The sequence below is a fragment of the Theobroma cacao genome, chromosome 6 (assembly GCF_000208745.1).
Source record: "Theobroma cacao cultivar B97-61/B2 chromosome 6, Criollo_cocoa_genome_V2, whole genome shotgun sequence".
Lineage (NCBI taxonomy): Eukaryota > Viridiplantae > Streptophyta > Magnoliopsida > Malvales > Malvaceae > Theobroma > Theobroma cacao.
Window position 1 is genome coordinate 21,402,164 of NC_030855.1, and position 19,007 is coordinate 21,421,170.

The following is a 19,007-nucleotide window of genomic DNA, read 5'->3' on the forward strand; positions in this document are numbered from 1 at the left end:
GTCATGGGTCTTGGAGTGGTGAAAATCAAAATGTTTGATGGGGTTGTGCGCTCTTTGGGTGGTGTGGCCTATATCCCAAAGATGCGTAAGAATCTAATATCATTGAGCTTGTTAGACTCCAAAAGGTATGGATATTCTGCTTGTGATGGAGTGGTAAAAGTCACACAAGACGATATGGTCCTGATGAGGGGGAATTTGCATAATGGCTTGTATCGTCTAGAATGTGAGGCCTCGAAAGGATGGGAATAGTGCACAAGAGATGGTAGCTACCAAAGTGAGATTTCATTTGCCGATGAGGTGATGAAAGGTTCCCATGGTGTAGACGATGGTGAAAGGACGAAAAATCTTGCCAGTAGTGAATTGGAAGGGTCGTCGAGGTCCCTTTTTGAAGTCAATTAGTGCCATTGACTTGACGGCTACACAGGTGCATTGGCCGTTTTGTGGAATCAAGTGTTGGACCATGCTTGATTCGGTATGTGTAGTCGTGGTAATTATAAAGGCCAATGATTTGGAAAGTCTTATGCTTAGAGAGTTGTTCAAGGTGTTGGAAAGTAGGTGGAGTTAGGAAGTTGTAATTAAGTGCGACTGGTGGAAGAGGTTTAAGGAGTTTGAATTCAAGTCAAAGAAGGAGATTTGTTGAGTTTTAGATTGACTACAATTCTAAATCTTATTTGATTAGGATTCTTGTTTGTATACAATATTAAGTAGTTGTATGGTTTTAAACTTCTTATTCCACATCGAGTCCTAATCACATTATACTTTGGACTTTTATACTATAAAAGTGGATCTCTAGGCTTTAGAATTAAAAGTAATGCTTTGAGAGCTCTAGAGAGAAAATACTTTGTAACTCTGTCTTTTGCTCTAAGTGGAGTTAGAGTGGTTTAGGTGAGTGTTCTTGGGAGGTTATTGAAAAAGAGTGTGCAAGGGATCTTAGGTTGGTTTGGAGAACCATAAAGGTCAATTTATTGTACTTTAATTTTTCAATAATAGAAGAACAGTTTCACTTCGTGGACGTAGGTAAGAGGCCGAGCCACGTAAATTATTGTATTTTTCTGTTTGCTTAATTTCTCTGGGTTTTATCTTTATTGTTTCTTAGGTAATTTCCACAACAGTTTCAATGGGTATAAATGGCACAACTTTATAACAGATACTAGTTGAATAGGTGGAAGAAATACTTCCTATAAATTGGGATCTAAACTTGGAGATCAAATTATCCAAGTAACTAACACCATTAGATAAGGAAAGCTTCCTCATTATGATATCATTCGAGCCCATTACAACAAAGTAGAGTGCTTGTCTGAGCAGTCTACGAGCTGCTGGTGCACCAATTCTTGAGATGCTGGTTTGCCTAGTCTTTGAAAAGTTACCGACTTGTTTATCCATGCAAATATAAGCACCCTACATGAATAATAATGCATTAATACCCATTCATCAATTTCGTGTGAAACCTTCCTCTTTCCTATCTTCTTCCATTATTCCTCCCTAAAAAAATATATAGAAAATGAAATCCTTTACCAGTAATTAAAAGAAGAAAGAAATCTTACAAATTTGAGCTGAAAATGTTAAAATAAATTACATTGCATTTGTAACCCTAAACCCTAAACATGATGCCAAACCAGCCCTAAAACTCTAAATTGATCCCTAAAAAAGAAGGCTTTCATATCCCCGCAAATCTTCTACCTCTTACTATAATCTACATGACTATACCAAATAAAGAGAATATGGGAAAGGAAGGCTTATTTTATTATGTAATTAAATTATTGATGTTTAGTCTTTTTATTCACTTAAAACACTCCACTTGCATATGTACAAAAATTTTCTGTTTCTGAGAATGTGCTCCATCTCTCTGTCCCATTAATAAAATCTTGATGAGTGACATAATTAACGAAAAGTAAACTTTTTATAATTGGAAACCTTTGTTATGCTTAAGGAAAAAAAATTTCCTTTAATGATAACCCTTTCTAATATTTAATAATAGGCTAAAATATCCCCATCTTTTAAATTTTAATCGAAATTTCAAACGAGTTCATTAATTTTTGAAGTGGACACTCCGTCCCAAGAATGCAAACATCATTAACAGAAATTATAAAAAAATTGAAATGCTCTTTTTTTTTATTAATTTAAAAAATTATTGTTATATATTTTTTTAAGAAAAAAAGAGAGCACCAAAGGGAGGAGAGTAGTGATCGGTGCTCCCCAAAGGAAATGAGCACTAGATTGGTTCTCCCAAGTGAGGGGAGCTTCATTGCTCCCTCGACGGGGAGCTTTTTTTTTTTAATTGATAAAATATTATAATAATAATTTTTAAAATTAATCAAAAAATAATTTTTTTTATTTATTATCATGTCATCGAATTGATAAAAATACTAACGGCTAGACTTACTTGTCTATTGAAAATTATTTTTTTGATAGAGTATCTTTTTTGAAAACTAATAAATTTTCGTATAATTTCGATTAAAATTTTAAAAAAATAAGACATTTTACATTTAATAATATGATATATGAAATATATTCTTATAACATGTTTAATAAGGAGAATGATTATTCTATTTTCTCTTATTCTAATGTGAGGCCCAATTAGTTTGATTTAAAATCAAACTTCGAAACGGTCTTTCCTATAAATGGTACTTAGGGAGAGATTAGAATAGTTAATACTGATCCACTTTATAGTATTAATTATTTGGAATTTCAAGAAATAAAGTCTAAATAATTGTAAACAAAAATAATCCTGCTTATCTTGTGAAATTATTAATCTTACCGTATAAAAAGATTTTCTTTTTACTCATTTTTCGTTTTGTTCTCTCTCTGCCTCATTTGCCTCTCGCACCTTCTCTCTCTAAGCAAAGCCTAGCTCCACAATCATTGTCTTCCTCCACAACTGTCGTCTGTCGGCAGCACATCCAAACTGCCTTTTTTTTTTTTAGCAAAAGTAATGCATAGTGTTGGGAAGGGATTCCGCACTATTAAAATTGATGTAATACATTAATTTATTATTCGATTGATGGGTTTCATATCGATCTGAATCCTCATATCGAATTCAATGCATTTTAAAGGTTGCTCAAGAATTCGTAAGTTGTCGAATGTTGATTGGCGAAACATAGTTGAGGCCACCATCTAGTGCATGCTTTGCTGTAATCAGATTAGCAGTCTCTGTTGGATGGAATGGCTCCCAGAAGACATACTTGGTTCTGTCTCGACAAACTCGAGAGAAAGACTCGCATGGAACTAGACCACCATGTTGTCCAATTACTTGACAACAAGCAGATTCTGCATTTTCAAATCCTGAAACAAAAAGAAAAAAACCCAGACAGACAAGCGCATCAAAGACTATTAGGAGATGCAAATTTCAAACATTTCCCATTTCCAGATTCCAATATCATATCAACGTCAAAGGGCAAACGTAAATTACCATATGATCTATAGTTCTGTAATATGTCCTCTGAAATTGCGTAAAGATCTAGATAAACAAATGTTGATACTGCAAGATTTGTTGTAAGCTCTTGGAGTGGGCTCTTCAACCTAGTGTTATATAACTTGGCTAATTCATTCAGGAAATCAACACAACCACCTTGGGATGAATGTCAATCTTTCTCAAAAGCGATGCACCCAACGACAGGGGCATTTGTCACTACGATCTTTCTTGCATCCAAACTGTAAAGAGTCTACAAGGTAGAATTGCAATTTTTGCTGTTAGATTTTAGCTATTATATATGTAACACATAGTTGAAGAGAGGAGTTAGCTTGAAGAAATATTTACTGTGAGTTGGGATTGAAATTTGGAAATTAAATTATCCAAATAAACATCACGAGAAGTGGAAGCCTCCCCCGAGAAGATATCATTTGAGCCAATCACAACCAAGTAGAATGCCTGTGTAAGCAGTCCCTGAGCTGGTGGAACACCAATTCTTGAGATGATGTTTTGCCTAGTCTTTGCGAAGTTGTTGATTTGTTGATCTATTCAAATTGGAGCACCCTAAAAAATAACGCAGCGAATTCCATTAATCAAATTTTGAATAACTACCGAGGTAAAAGGCTGTAATCACATTTTAACTCTATAAAACGGGAAATGAAATCCTTTACCAATAAATAAAAGAGGAAAGAGATAATCTCACAAAGACTGATCCGGTGGAATTAAGAATTCCTGATCCAAAGGAAGCGTAGTTGACACATTTCAAAACCACATCTCCGGTAGTGTTCGGGTTCAGGTAACGAGGAGTGAAATTCTTAAAACCCATTTCCTCTTCTGCGGAAACAAAAAATTTTAGAAAATAACGAAGCTCTCAACAACATCTTAAGTTGTTCCCATAATATAATTCATGATCTGATAACTATCTGAGGTTACTTCACAAAAGAAGAGCAAAACTTGCCTACAATGTCACCAATTGTTCTAGCGTTGGTACATCGTCCGGATGGACTTCCATTCACAAAGTCAATGCCATTTGGAAACATTGGCATTGCATCTGTGTCAATGTAGTAGTTGTTGCCTACATCAACCAGAGAATCTCCAAATATAAAAGCAGCAGAAACATTTTGTGCAGAGCAGGTGCCTGGCGAGTAATGGATGGCTAAAATCTGATAAATTATATGGATGATGAAAACCCTGTTCAAATTGGTGCCCATTTTACCAAAAATGTACCAGAAAATCCCCTCAAGAAAACTAATTTGTAGATTGATTTGGATGTATTTGCAGAGATAAACAGTAGTCTTTTATGCTTGTAGCCATCCAGCAAACTGGGAGGTGGGAAAGGACTTATTAAAGACAGATTGTTACATTGATGCATTAAATGGTAAAGCAAGCACAGGTACTATGGGTACTAGGAACGAAGAATGAGACAGCCGCATTAATATACCATCAAGGGTTTTCAATCTTAAAATGTGATTGATGACTAAGATTATATTAATTGATGATAAAACCAGGAAAACCAGAGAGAGGGAAAGCTTTGAGAAGACGATGAAGCAAGTCAGTGAATTGTGAACTGAATTTTCATTAACCAACTCAGTCATTACAAAGGTTTACATACAGAACCTCTCAGCCAATAGAAAGACTGATTTCTCAACTAACTATACAACTAACAACTAACTTGACAAAATTATTTACAGCACATTAAAACTTATTAGTAAACTGTAATTCCTAAAATTACAATATTCAACATAAATACTACATGTGTTATTGTCCTACAATACTCAGAACTATAACATCTTCATGTTTAATACTCCCCTTCAAGTTGAACTATGTATGATATGCACATTCAACTTGGTTATAAGTCTCTGAAAAACTTTTGGCTGTAAAGCCTTTGTGAACAAATCTGCAACTTGCAATACTGTGGATACATGAATAGGCTCAATCAATCTAGACTTGACCTTTTCTCCTATAAAATGGCAATCCATTTCAATATGCTTAGTTCTCTCATGTAACACTAGATTCTTGCATATATGAATGGCAGACTGGCTATCTGTGTACAACTTTATGGCTGTTGAATTTTCAACTCCAAAATCAAAAAGCAAATGTTTCAGCCATATTACTTCACAACATGTAGTTGCCATTGAGCGATACTCTGCTTCAGGACACCCGACCCAGTCACTATCTGAATAAGCAGAGAGTTGCAAATCAGACTTGGAGCTTAACAAAATTCATTATCCTGGTGACCTTTTTAGATATTTCAACACTCTATATGCTACCATAAGATGTACCTGACCTGGTTTGTCCATAAACTGAGATAAAGTTTGCACAGCATAGGATATATTAGGTCTTGTAAAAGTTAAGTATAAAAGTTTTCCAATGAGTTGCCTATATAGTGTTGCATCTGTTAGCTGTTCATCATCAATAGCCTTTTTAAATTTGTGATTGTAATCAATAGGGGTTGAAACTGGTTTTGCACCAAGAAGTCCATGCTCTTCCAACATATCCAAAGCATACTTCCTTTCGCAAATTGATATACCCTCCACTGATGTTGCTAACTCAAGTCTAAGAAAATACTTAACTTCTCCAAGATCTTTTAGCTTAAAACGTGAACTCAGATATGTTTTGGCATCAGTTGATAATTGAAGGCTATTGGAACCAATGATTATGTCATCAACATAAACTAGCAGTGCTACAAAACCACCATTATTTTTATTCAGAGTAAACAAAGAATAATCTAATAAAGACTGAGTGAATCCATACTCTGTCAATACTGCAGTAAACTTTGCATTCCATTGCCTGGAAGCTTGCTTTAATCCATACAAGGGCTTGTGTAATTTGCAAACTAACATAGTATTAGGAGGATACTCCCCTTTAACTTGATAACCAGGTGGTAATGACATATACACTTCTTCATCAAGATCCCCATTAAGGAAGGCATTATTAATGTCTAATTGAGACAGGAACCACCCTTGAGCTACTACTAAGGCAAAAAACAACCTGACAGTTACCTGCTTAGCAACAGGACAAAAAGTCTATTGATAATCAAAGCCTTCAATTTGACTGTATCCATTTGCAACTAAACGAGCCTTGAATCTTTCTATACTACCATCTGCCTTCATTTTAGTCTTGAAAACCCACTTACAACCAATTGCATGAGAATCAGCAGGCAGTGGAACTATACTCCATGTGCCATTATCCTCTAAGGCTGTTAGTTCAGCAGTCATAGCCTCTTTCCAATGATCATAGTGAATAGCTTGACAATAGGTAGTAAGTTCATGAAGTTGAGATAAAAAAGCAGTGAAAGTTTTGTGTTTGGAAGACAACTTGCTAGAAGATAAAAACTGTGCAATAAGATAAGTTGTGACAGAATTTGAAGAAGAGGGCAAATGAACATCATAAATTTCTAAGAATTTAGGTAATTTCCTAATTCTGTCACTTTTTCTAGGAGGCATAGAATCAATAGGAATAACAGAACAATCAAAAGAAGCAAATTCAAAAAAGTCAACTATGGAGTCAACTTGTCTACTAGGAACAAATTGATCAACTGAATTTGATGGAAAATTTAAGGAATTTGAATTTTCAAGCATGTCTAAAGGATCAAGGGAAGAAGTTGAAGATGTGGAAGCATTCAAAGGTGCATGAACAGAAAGAGACATAGGAACAATATCAAAAAAATCAGAATTAGATTCATGCACATAAGGTGTTTGATAAAATGCATGATCAGAAGAAGTCTATTGATAAGAATGAAAAAGGAAAACATGCTCGTGAAAAACCACATCTCTTGAAATGAAGACTTTGTTAGCATCAAGATCATAGACCTTATACCCTTTAACACCACTAAGATATCCTAAAAAAATACACTTGCCCGTTTGTCAAGTTTTTTCCTATGTTGACTAGGAGTTGACACAAAACACAAACTACCAAAAACTCTAAGGTGATCATAGGAAGGAGGTATTTTGTACAACAACTCATATGGTGTGCATGTAAAGCCCGACCTTATAAAATACATGTGATGGATAGCATGTTTACATACTAAGAGAGCCCCGAAAAATCGACTAAAGTCGGTACTGTACCTAGAGGTACAATAAAGTTGATCTAAGCCTCGAACTAGGTCAAATAGGGATTTTAAGGTGAAATTCAAAATTTTACAGTTCATGAATGACTTAAAATGATGATTTGGAGTTTGAGGGCTGAATTGGAGTCAATTTGGAATTTTCATGTTCTAAAGGTAAAATGGTAATTTTGTCACCCGAGAACAAAATGGAAATTTTTAGAAAAGATTTTGATCACATTTGACTCATTGGAGTATGATTTGAGTTTGAGAGGTGAAAAATTTAAATTTTGACATTTTTGGAGTCTTAGAGGTAAAACGGTAATTTTACGAGTTTACGGGGGTAAAGTTGGAATTTTAGAATTTTACACCACCTAACACTTGTCATGCCCATGGATTTCAGTCATTAACATTTTACATTGTGGATAATTGAAACATTTTATGTGGTGGAGAGAGATTGCTCAATGGATAAGTATTACACATGGACCAATGGAAACATGCCATGTGTCAAGCTTGGATTATTCTAGAATTTCCTTGTAAAATCTATTTAAANCATTGTGGATAATTGAAACATTTTATGTGGTGGAGAGAGATTGCTCAATGGATAAGTATTACACATGGACCAATGGAAACATGCCATGTGTCAAGCTTGGATCATTCTAGAATTTCCTTGTAAAATCTATTTAAAACTATTTTAGTCTCACCCATATGGCCGGCCAAAGCATGAAGTGAAGAGGAAAGGAAAGAACACAAACGCTAGGTGGGTAAATTGAAGAAAAAGTGTGAGATTCCAAGGAATTAAGCAAGGTAAAGTGAAAATTCTTTATTTTTACTTGAGATTTACAATACCCATGTTTTATTTTCTTATTTCTATGGTTGAGAAGCATGATTTCATAGTGAATAAGTGGTAGGCAAAATGGGTATGGAGAGAGAATGATCTTGGATTGGTTTGATTTTTAGGTATGTTAGTGTTTTTAGGTGATTAATGATGTGTAACATGAAAATAAGTGAAGAAAACCAACAAAGGTTTGGTGTCCATCAATAGCCGAATTCTCTAAGTGAATAATGAGGAAGAATGAGATGTTATTCTAGGTGATTTGATTAAGAAATAATAGTTTTTGGTGTAGGAATTAATGAATTATGGAAAAAAAATTAAGTAGGAAAAATCATGGAGTTAGTGTACCATTGTTGGCCGAAAGTTCCAAGAAGAAAAGTGAAGATAAATTTTGCCTAATTGTGTGTTAATTAGTTTGTGTTTGGTGAATTGAGGGATTGGAAAAGAAACGGAGCAAGTTGAAGTGAAATTGGACGCATTGGACAATTTATCGGATGAAAAATCGACTTAGGCCAATACCGAGTCTAGATGGCTACCCATGCATTTTTCATTTCATATCATGCATATATATCGAGCCTGAAATAGCTTATGACTGTTAGACACAATTTAATTGGAATATGTCTCATGGATTATGGCTAGGTGGTGAGTCATTGGATACGGGTAAAAGACTGTACCCGCGGATTGAAAATAAGAGTATTTATACTCCTAATACAGTGAGTGGACAATTTATCGTCTTAAATATCTAGAGTAATTATACATGTTTGATACTTTTTATTGAATGGTGAGTTTAAATTATAAAATATTATGTTTTTCAATTAAAATATTTTTTAATAAAAATGAGATTTATACTGATTTTGAAATCAAATATTGTTTTGGGAAAATTGAGTATATGGAGACTGTGTTGAATTTATGATTTTATATGTTATTGAAATTGTGGCTTATGATACTATGGTAGCATGTTGGCTATATTTTTGGGGTTGACATGAAATATATAAACAGTTTTGGATTGGTCTTGGTAGATTAGATTAAATTTTATTCACCATATTATGCTACTGAAAGTTTTATGGGTCTGATGGTATATTAAATGGTCATTGCAGTGGTGGGGGTTTCTGTGGACTGCCTATGAGAGGGGTACCCAATTATATACTTACCTCCAAGGGGAGATGTTGGATGAAGTATCTCCTGATGTAAGATTTGAGTGCACCTCACGTTCAGCCCACCACGTGAGAGTGAGACTCAGCCAACGCCAAGGAACGGTTGTGTGTCAGATGCGAAAACATGTTTATGGGTATGGGACATTTAACAGCCTTGGAGGTCTCAGTGGGATACCTTGACGAAGGTACCTGCGAGAATGATTCTGGTAGGGGCCAAGTTTAAGAAATTCATAAACCAGAAAATTTTGATAAAAAGAAATTGTTTGGTATAGATTGAAACGAATTTTGCATTATGAACATTATTGAGATATAACGTTTTTATATTGTCTCTATCTACTCGGCTTTAGATGCTTTTGATGATAATTGTTTACTCACTGGGATTATATAATGTCACTCCTCTTCCTATCCATTTTTCAAGCTCAGGACAGTTTGTTGATAGTTGATTAAGACGAGAATTAATCTCGGAGTTGCATCCTAAAAAGTAAGGGTTCGTAGCCTAACACCTTCTTGGTCAGTTGAGGGCCCACGTATCACTGTAAACGAAATTTCATACTTTAATTATCTTTATTACTATATGAATAAATTTATTTTACTCTTACGCTACAAAAGTTATTTTAGGAAGACTTTGAAAATATTGTGTTTTAAGAACAATAAAAAAAAATGACTAAAATACCCCTGTGATGCATAAATAAATTTTCATTGTTTTTGGATGGGAAAATGGTCCATATCATTTCAAAACACGATTTTAGTTACTTTCGATCACAGGGGAGGTAAGAAAACTGATATGAAAGCCTTGCGAGGTTTCAGTCAGCATTCGAGGTAAAGAATGTTTGACGAGACTTCGCGGCAGTTGTCACGGGTTCGATGGGAGTTCCAAGTCGTGACAGTGCAATTGTGAAGAATTTTGCTAGGCATCTTATTTATAATATGGATAGTAGTAAGGACTGCATAACCCCAAAAGTGAAGAGGAATTTGACATTAATGCAATAAAGCTCTAGTGACAACTAAGATGTGTTGATGTTTCCTCTCTACTCTACCATTCTGTTAAGGAGTCCTAACACAAGTTAAATGATGAACAATTCCTGTTTTTGCATAGAAATCAGCAAGATCAAATTCTTTCCATTGTTTGTTCTTAAAATTTTGATACAAGCATTGAACTGAGTTTTGACAAAGTTATAAAAATTTGAAATGATAATTAAAACATCAGACTTGCATTTCATCAAGAAAATCCAAGTAAAACGTGAGTAATCATCAACTAAAGTGAGAAAATATTTTTGATTAGAAATGGTAGGCATTTCATAAGGACCCCATATGTCTGCATGAACAATTTCAAAAGGACTAATAGTTGTTTGTACATGTACAGGAAATGGTAATTTTTTTTGTTTTGCCATAGGACAAATTTCACAAAGCAAATGCCTAGAGCTATGAACATCATAACAATGCTTGTTTATTACATTTATTCTTTCTATTGGTGCATGACCTAACCTGAAATGCCAAAGATCAAAAACAGGATGTACAACTACACAATTGTGAATAGAAGAAACATTGATTGATGAAATGATCTTGTGAATACTATGTTTTGACCAAGCTTGTTCATCTGCATTAACTTGCATGAAATACAACCTTGAAATTACTTAGCTACCCTAGTCACCTTCCATGAAACCAGATCCTGAACAACACACAAGTCATTAGTAAAACAAACACAATTCTTTTGTGAACCAATAAGTTGACTCACTGAGATGAGATTAAACCTAAAACTAGGAACACACAAAACATCTGTTAAAGTAAGAAATGGTGTAAGTTGGATAGTTCCTATATGAAAGACTAAAGCTTTAATGTTGTTTGGAAGTTCAACAAAACAATTAGACACTAGTGTGGCAGAAACAAAATTATCCAAGGTATAAGAAATATGATATGTTGCTCCTATGTCCACAATCCAAGAATTTTGTTTAATCATGAATTTTGTCACATCTTTATATTTGGATGGAAGATTATTTTTAGTGTTAAATTAGACATGACCAAAAATAATACCTGAAAAAGTAGAGTTGACTAAAGAATGTTTGTTTAGCTGATTGAATGTAAAGACAGATGCTGAAGCAGAACCATCCTTACCTTCATCAATGCCAATACCATTATCATTCAAGAGACTCATTAACTTGCTTACTTGTTGCCTAATGAGAGACATCTTAAACATGGTGTTATTTCCAACAACCTCATCTTCTTGTGCAAATTGTTTCTCCTCAACTGTTGTAACATTATTCACTAACTTGCCTCTCTTATAAGCATTTTTACCTTTGTTGAACTTGAAATCCTCTAGAAAACTTATCAGTCTATAACATTTTTCCTTTGGATGACCCTTTTTTTTACAATGTGAATAAATCACCTCCTTCTTGAATTTTTTTTCTTTTCATCAGACACTATTGTCATAGCAGCAGATTCCAAAACTGGTTGACCTTGTATGAACAGAGCTCTATGTGTTTCCTCCCTTAAACCAAGTTGTAAACCTTGTCCAAAGTAGGTATAGGGTCTAGCATAATGATCTGTGACCTTATAGCAGAATAGGAATCATTGAGGCCATTCAAGAATCTAAAAACCATGTCTTTCTAATACTGATCCGAGTATTTTTTGAAGCAATTAGGATTGCATTTCCCACACTCACATTGTGGCAATGGTCTATAGTTTCTCATTTCTTCCCAAATACTTTTCAATTCTATGAAATAAGCATCAACAGATTTCGTTCCCTAAATGACATTCCTTAGAGTGAATTGGAGGGTGCAAACCCTAGTGTCATCAGGTTGTGAGAAGTTTTGTTTCAAAACACTCCAAATTTCAGCAGCAGAATCCATATAGAATATGGTTGAAGCTATTGGTGGAATGACTGATTCTAGGATCCAAGCTATAATTAAATTGTTACATCTAGTCCATGAATCAAACAGAGGATCTGTCACAGCAAGCTTCTGAATGGTTCCATTGAGAAAACCTAGTTTATTTCTAATCAAAATAGCTAAGACAAAAGATCGACTCCATGGAACATAATTGTTGGTACTAAGCTTAGGGGTAATGACCACAGAACTAGGACGATCTGAATGATGCAAAAAAAAAGGGTGACTGTGAATCTCGAGTCGGTGAGGTTGTAGTCTTAGAAACTATAGATTTTTCCATCGAAACCAGAAATTTCAAGCTCTGAACAAAAATTCAACAGATATTCCTCAAAGGCAGAAAACAAATCAATTACTGATTAAAAAAATGTAAACGAGAAAAATAGAATCCCTAATCTGATTTACTCTGAGACCATGATAAAACTAGGAAAACCAAAGAGAAGGAAAGCTTTGAAAAGACGATGAAGCAAGTCAGTGAATTATGAACTGAATTTTCATTAACCAACTCAATCATTACAAAGGTTTATATACAGAACCTCTCAGCCAATAGAAAGACTGATTTCTCAACTAACTATACAACTAACAACTAACTTGACAAAATTATTTATAGCACAGTAAAACTTATTAGTAAACTGTAATTTCTAAAATTACAATATCCAACATAAATACTACATGTGTTATTGTCCTACAATACTTAGAACTATAACATCTTCATGTTTAATAATTTATGTTAATATAAAGGGTAAGACGTAGCAGGAGTTCCTTAATTTAAATTTGGCATAATACTTGAAAAAAATTCTAGAATTAATTAAGAAAATTTAAATAAATTTGTATTCTTTTGTCATGTTCAATCAAATCTATATACTTTCTTTTGGATCAAATAAGCTTTTATGATTAATAGGTGATTAATTTTCATTAAGTTAAATGTCACTTGTCATTTTATATCCACATGGTGCTGACGTGGCTTTAACGAGAAGGGTAAAATATACCATATGATAATGTTATCATGTCACATTAGCATATCACGCTATTATCAATTATGATATGTTAACATATTATGCTATCATCAACTATGACATTTTAACATACTACATTAGTGTCACATAGTATAAAATGACAAGTGACATTTTCATTAAGTTAACTATTAATCATAAAAACTAATTTGACTCTAAATAAAAAGTATACTAATTTATTTAGTTAAAAGTAAAAATATAAAAATTTGAGTGAACGTAATAAAAATATAAAGATTTATTTAAATTTTTTGAATAATTTAGAGACTTTTTTAAATATTATGTCTTTAAATTTCTTATGAAAGACAACTTTAGTAAGAACTTGGAAATTAAACAATTAAATCAATAAAACTTTTTAATAGACACATCATGTATAAAAAATATTAAATAATTTAAATAAATTTTAATATTTTATTGAAATATATAATTCGAAAATCATCACATTAACGTATATTTTTAATTAATTACTGATACATTATTAATCCAACTATTAATAGACTATGTATAAATATATTCTCACTTAACAAAAACCATTAATATAGTAATTACTATAATATCACTTCTTAGGTTTCATGATAAGTTTTCTTACTATGTCAAAGGCAAAGCTAGCTTGCATATATATTAGTATTATTTAATAACCCCGACAACAAAACTCTATTGTGTCACATATGTCTGCTACTATTTAATAATAAGTTGCCTACATAGTGTAACTTTACAGTTTTACAGATGGTCCGCAGCCAATAATACGATTTACATTGTTTTATAGGCCCATCACTTTGTTATTTCGGTTCCTAGATCTGCACCTACCACAATTTTTCGTCTATTCTAGTTATGTATTCTAAATAATTTGATTTAAAAAAAAAAGAACAGAAACAATAATAAAAATTTTATTCATCTTATATATATATATATATATATATTCGAGCAACTTACCATTTTCCTGTCTCAATACGCAAAGACAAAAATCGGCTATAGCTTCACAATCTATATATACTTTTGCCACTCCAACAACAACCTCGGGTCAGGGAGAGTAGAAATAGGTGATGCCTATCACTGCTAGCATTTTGGCCCAATTGACATTTGAACAAATTATATATGACCAAACTTTGTGCTTACTTTCATTAAAACATCAACTTGAACTTGAACTTAAAACAAAAAAACTTAACTTATTTGACATTGCGTTTGCAATTCATACAGAAGTTTTTAAGAAACTAAAAATGGTGCTCTAACAATCTATTGGTTTTCAAGATCCAAGGAATTATAATGGTTTGGTTGCAATTGCAGATGAAATGCCATGGTTTCACAAGAAGGAATAATATACAGTTGCTTATAATTTGGGATCCTTGGTGTCGGCAAGAATTTCTTGAATCCCAATTCTTTGGATTCATGTAATGAAATTATATATCTCTACAATCTAGAATAATTAATCAACAGCTCAAATAAATTGATAAAACACTTTTTATGTATAGTAACATTGTAAATTTTTAATTTAAATCTAATAATCACATTGTCATCAAATAAGTCAAAGGTGAAAATTCGTTGAGTTTTTAATTGACAAGAACTCAAAATTTTATTGAAGGATTTTAACTTGTGTATGACATTAAGTAGTTATATTATTTTAACTTCCTTGTTCTGTATTAGGTTTTAATCATATTATAATTTGGACTTTTTATACTGTAATAAAGGATCTTTAGGCTTAGACTAGTAATGTTTCTAGGAACCCTAAAAAAGGAACCCCTTGTAACTATTAAATAATGAATAAGGTTAGCTTGATTGACATAAATTCAAATGTTACACCAGGTAGTACATATTGTGTTAGGAAGGGATTCCTTATCTGTTATTCTTGGAAGTCATCAATTTTTCATATTGCTTTAACATTTTATTCAGATTGTGTGAGACTCACAATGACAAGTGCTGGGTATGAGGTTAATCAATTCACCTTTCCAAAAAAAAACATTTTATTCAGATTATTTGAATAGGTTGCTGATCAAGCATTAGCAAGCTGTCGGATGTTCATGGGTGAAACATATTGAAGGCCACCATCAAATGCATGCTTTGCTCCAATCAGATTAGCAGATTCTGTTGGATGGAATGGATCCCAAGAGACAAACTTTGTTCTGTCTGGACAGAGTCGAGATAAAGATCCGCATGGGACTAGACCACCACGCCGCCCAATTACTCGACAACAAGCAGAGTCTACACTCTCAAATCCTGGAAAAGAAGGAAAAATATGTCATCAAGGAGAAGAAAAGACTGCAAATTTAATTCATTTTCAAAATTCCAATCGTTTCATAGCGTCAAAAGAAAAATGTGAATCACCATATGATCTATAGTTGTCCATGATATCCTCTAATATTGTAAAATTATCGACATAAACAAAAGTTGATCCTGGAAGGTTGGTTGTAAGCTTTTGGAGCAGGCTCTTCAATCTAGAGTTATATAACTTGGCCAGGTCATTCACGGAGGAAACACAACTGTCGGGAGATGAACGTACATCTCTCTCAAAAGAGATGCACCCCACGGGAGGGGAACCTCTCACTATAATCTTCCTAGCATCCAAATTTTAAAGAGTCTACAATGATGGTAATGCATTTTTGCAGTTAGATTTCAATTATAAGCATATATAGTTGGAATGAAATGAGAGAGTAAGCTGGAATAGACATTACTATGAGTTGGGATTTGAATTTGGAAAGCACATTATCCAGATATTGAGTAATATCCTGCGTTGTAGAAACCTGCTGGAATAAGATACCGTTGGTACCAATTGCGAGAAGGTAGAGTGCCTCTCCGAGCAGTATTTGACCCGCTGTTGCGCCAAGTCTTAAGATGATGTCTTGCCTAGTTTTTGCAAAGTAACTGGCTTGTGTATCCATACTAATACGCTCACCCTACAACAATAATCCATTCCATTCATCAGTTTCATATGAAATGCCCATTTGGTTTGGCTTATTTTTAATTTAGCTATTGTTTAAAAGTAAAAAATTGATCAAACAGAATTTCGTGAGAAGGTTTTAAAAAAAATAAAATTAAAAAAAAACTTTTAAAAAAATTTTCAAGAGCTTTCTCTTTCATTTTTTTTTTTTAAAACAAGCAAGTTTATTAAGAGAGCTATTTTTTCTTAAAAAAATCTGAAATCTTGCCCATTCCTAGCTCTTTCATTCCTTCATAAGGATTTACTTGACAAATAAATCAAAACTACTTGATTGAAGATTCACTTTAACATATATGTATGGTAACTCCAATTTTGTGACTACTAAGATTCGAAGGTTGTTCAAGCCTACAATCACAATCAATATCTTTAAAATGGAAAAATGAAATCCTTACTGAGAAGTAAAAAAGAAGAAGGAATCTTCCAAAAATTGATCCGGTAATAGTCAAAATTCCTGCTTCAGAAGAGGCATAATTAACACTTTTTAAAATCACATCTCCAATTGTATTAGGAGCCAGGTAAGGAGGAGAGTAATTTTCAAAACCCAATTCCTCTTCAGTAAAGAGTTCTGGAAACCATAAGAAAATTAATCCGCCCACACAAGGACAACTTGATGACAGGTGGTAAGGGACAAATCCGACAAAATTCGCTTCAGTAACTCAAGATTGGAATCAAAATTAATTACATACACTTTGTAAGGGTAAAATACAAAAACCCTCCCCAATGCACTTTTAAATTACACTTTGGCACCTCTTGTTTCAAAATGCATTGTTTGACCCATTGTCTATTTGTTACCATTAGTCAAGTGTTTACTTACAAATCAAAAAGTTATAATTACCTTCAAATAATTAAAAAATAAAAAAATATAAAGAATATCATAATCTAATTTAATTAAATAATAAAAAAAAATTTATTCAATGTTTATCGACCTAAAAAATAAAAAAAGGACACAAGGATGAAAAACAATGAAACATTAAAAGAAAGAAATATATTATTTAGAATTATTTTATTAACAATTAAAAAAACTCATAATTTTGAAGTGAAAAACAAAAATCTAAAACAATTAAATAATATTATTTTATCAATTTTTTTCTATTTTTTCCTTGTTCTTTCTCATTCTCTTTTGTCCAAAAGCATAATCAGTCCTTTTCTTTTCCTTCTTTCTCTATCCCTCCCAATTTGATTTGTCTTCCCATCTCCACACACCAGTATGACTATAATCCAAAATCATTATCACAAAGACACCAAAACTTTATTGCAAATTTTCCAACAGCAATTACAATAAGTTTAGTGAATATACAAACATTTNTTTAATTTTTCTTTATTTTTTTTTATTTTCTCCTTGTTCTTTCCCTTCTTCTGGTTCTCTTTTTTCTAGTGTCGAAAAGTATAATGGTTGTTTTCTTTTTCATCCCTTCCTTCTTCTATCTCTCCCTCCTTCAATTTCTATGCACCGCAATGACTTCAACCTAAATCATTATTACCAAGATACCAACACCATATAGTGGATTTTTCAACAATAACTACAAAAATTTAATAAATTTACAATATTTTACAAAAAATAATTATTCAAATTTTATAAAATTTCGCTATGTGGTGTTGATGTCTTAATGATAATGGTTTTCGGTTGTAGTCACACTAGTGCGCAAAAATTGAAGGAGGGAGAGATCTCATGGTCAAATTATGCAATTAGTCTATATACTCTACCAAAATGGTGAATTTAATTCAAATTTAATCCCTATATAATGATTTGTAAAAATCAAGTCTCTTTACTTTCCAAAAATGACAATGTTAGTCTAATATCTTAAGAAAATTTTATTATCTATACTGATATAGTATTTGGTTGTGTTGACGTGGTATTTTCTTGTTAATGTAGTATTGAATTTGATGATATGATATTTCACGAATGATGAAATAGTAATACCGAGGTAACCTGACCAAGTACTAACATAGATTTTATAAGTCTGGATATGAAAATGTAAGCTAATGGTTTCAAACAGGATTGAAAAAGAAACAAATCAAAAATACAAATAAGTTTCTAAAATTTAGAGAAAGGGTGCTGTGAGATAAAGAAAAATTGGATTTTATGTAATAGTAAAAAGAGTGTTGTGAAATAGTTTAAAAAAAAAAACACCACATTATCATTAATAGATCATCATGTTCGATGCCATAACAACAAAAAAATGTCATGTTAGGATAATTAACAAAAAAAATTTAATAATATTAATAATTGGATTAACATTGTCAATTCTAAAAAATATAAAGACTTAAATTTATAAATTATTGTATAGGGACTAAACCTACTACTTTGTCAGAATATAGGGACTAATTATATAATTTAACCAAAATCTACTTGGGAGAGATAAAGCAAGAAAGGGACCATTATATATTTCGACTCCAACAAGAAGAGAACAAGATAAAGGGAAAGAACAAAGAGGAAATAGAAAAAAAATTAAAAAATTATACATAGTTTAATTAAAATATTATTATTTAATTTTTTTAGATTTTATTTTTTCACTTCAAAATTATGAGTTTTTTTATTATTTTTAATAAAAAATCCTAAATAATTTATTTCTTTCTTTTAATTTTTCCTTCTTTCACCATTATGTGTCTCTGTTTTTATTTTTTTAGTTGATAAATGTTGAATAAGAAACATGTTCATTATCATTTAATTAAATTAGATTATGATTACTTTTCAAAAAATAATAAGATTATGATATTATTTATTATTTATTTTTTTGAATTA

The 19,007-nt window shown here is 32.3% G+C and overlaps 2 pseudogenes; both read right to left on the reverse strand.

The window, feature by feature from the left end:
• On the reverse strand, window positions 2,947-4,658 carry LOC108662576 (annotated as a pseudogene).
• Window positions 15,106-17,042, reverse strand: LOC18596410 (annotated as a pseudogene).